Source organism: Sorex fumeus, unplaced genomic scaffold, assembly GCF_029834395.1.
Source record: "Sorex fumeus unplaced genomic scaffold, SorFum_2.1 ptg000122l, whole genome shotgun sequence".
Lineage (NCBI taxonomy): Eukaryota > Metazoa > Chordata > Mammalia > Eulipotyphla > Soricidae > Sorex > Sorex fumeus.
Window position 1 is genome coordinate 9,558,457 of NW_026606179.1, and position 2,562 is coordinate 9,561,018.

The 2,562-nt window shown below is 45.2% G+C and overlaps 1 pseudogene; it reads right to left on the minus strand.

The window, feature by feature from the left end:
• Window positions 1-320: 320 nt before the first annotated feature.
• LOC130043251 (vomeronasal type-1 receptor 4-like) lies at window positions 321-1,356 on the minus strand (annotated as a pseudogene).
• Between the last annotated feature and the right edge of the window lie 1,206 nt (window positions 1,357-2,562).

Below are 2,562 nucleotides of genomic sequence, written 5' to 3' on the forward strand. Positions count from 1 at the left end.
TGGAGTCAATGAATGCCCATGTTACAAAAGCATATCAACAACTGTTTTCCTGTGTCTAAACAAAGAGGACGTTGCTAAAACATGCAAAGGACATGGAGGAAAGAGAAAAGCAACAGAGGATTATTAGCACCTGACAGAATTGGCTGTATCTCGGGAGCACTTGTGGTATCAAATCAATAAATCAATAAAGCACCCTGCGGGAGAGCAAGGACAAACCAATGATATCCAACACTATTATATCATATATTTTTAACCTTGGGTGCAAAGCTTAGCACTCTAATAGTGACATTGAGTCGCTGCCCACTAACTAGTAACAGAACTTAGAACTCTGGAAGATGAGTGAACAAATGATTCAGTAGTGAGGGAAGTGTGTGGCACTTTTTCAAGGACACGGAGGGCATGTGTGTCACAGCAGGGCCTGAGAGAATGGGGTGATAGCGCAGGAGCACAAAGGGGCAAACGGTGGGAAGGAACCCAGCAGACAGTGCAGACAGGTTCACCAGCACCCAGCTGGAACTTGGGAACACACATGAAAGATGGAGGAGAGGGTTTACAGGGATTCAAAGGCACCGAGCAGCACAAGGATGCCTTGGGTGGCCCTGGTATCCAGAGACTCTGAGGGTGCTACGAGTGGTGTGGATATGTTGGACTCATCTCCTGTGTCTGTCCAGCATGGACACCATGTAGAAACTGGCCCACACCATGATGCCCAGAGAGCAGAAGTCAGGAAATGACAATGCTGTCATATAGATTTTCTTGAGCAGGCCCAGTAACATTGTGAGACTTGTTGTTACTGTGTTTCGCACTTTGAATACGTCACAGATAGCTTGCCAGATTTTGCCATGTTGTATAGATGTAAGCCGAAATTTCTTATCAAAAGGAGACAAAACAGTATTCCAAATCTCTTTGTCCTGAGATGATTTTGCTGCCCAATTTGTCAGTTACGACAATGACATTGATCAACAGGTTCAATACTCATTGTAGCATCAATCAAAAAGGAGTCAAGGTACTTGGCGGCTCTGTCCTTGAGCTCGGCCCAGCGTGGGGTCCAAGTCTGAGGATGACCATCTGGAAGACACTCAGGAGGCACGTGCTGCCCGTGGACACACCTCTGCCCACTTGGTGGGTGTAGAAAACCACTTTGCACCCAGAATTCCCCAGGAAATCTTCCAGCCCCAAACTTGCTGTGGTCTGGGTGGCTCCTTTTGAGAGAATCATCAAGCAGTTGGCTACGGTAAGGTGTCTGAGAATCAAATCTGTGGGCCTCAACCTGCCCCCTGTGGCAGAACGAAAGACATATTGGAGCAGCAGAGAGAAATTCCCCAAGACTCCCACGAGGGTCTGAATGACAAACATCATACATCATGGCCACTGCCCAGTCATTGGTATCACATTGCTGGTTTCCAGATAGAAGATGTTCCTTTTCATGGTCATGATCCATGTGTGTGAACAGAGGCCAGCAATACCTGTGTCCATGAAACAAACCCCAAAACTGTAAATTTCCTGCTGGTTCCTATTGAAAAATTTTCTTACAATTTGTTTTGTTTGGTTTTGGGGTCATACCTAGTGGTGCTCAGGGGTTACTCCCAGCTCTGTACTTAGGAATCATTCCTGGCCCTGCTCAGGGGACCATATAAAATGCAGGGGATAGACATGGGTCAGCTGCATGCAACACAAGTGCCTGTACTATCACTCTATTATCACTGCACTCTATACTTACACACTGTACTATGGCTCCCACCCCTATTCAAAAATTCTTTAGATGAAAGGTATCTTTATGAAAGATAGTCATTTACCCTTGGACCCCCACAGAAGGTTTAATAAGAGTCACTGGTGCTAACCTGGGCATATGTTAGCTTTTGAGTGCTATCATTTTAATATATACTTGAGTATATATAGGGCTGGAGCGATAGCACAGCGGGTAGGGCATTTGCCTTGCACGCAGCCAACATGGCCGACCCGAGTTCGATTCCTCCGCCCCTCTCGGAGAGCCCGGCAAGCTACCGAGAGTATTCGATATGTCAGACACAGTAACATCAAAGTCTCCAGTGGAGACGTTACTGGACCCGCTCGAGCAAATCGACGATCAACGGGAGGGCCTTTACCATTTACCTTTACTTGAGTAATTTTGCAGAAAATAATTAATTAGACACAGAATGGTCAGTCATTTGTCAAAAGGTGCATCCCATTAAGCAGCAGAGGATGAAGCTCTAGTAAAGATTACGCTCTTACCTACACAGGTGCAGTACTCAACAATGACAGATGATTTTCAAATAAATCTGCTTTATATTGAGTTTTCTCTTTCATAGGTGGCCACATCACTGGAGAGAAACAATTCTTCTGGAAAATTCTAGTGGTTTCTTTTAAATTATTTATTTATTTTTATCTTTTTGGTCACACCGGCAATGCTCAGAGTTTACTCCTGGATTGAACTCAGGAATCACTCCTGGGGGTAATTGGGGGACTTTATGGGATGCTGGGGGGTCAAACTGGGTTGGTCATTTGCAAAGCAAATGCCCTCCTCCATATACTACTTCTCTAGACCCTAGTTTTCTTTGAATG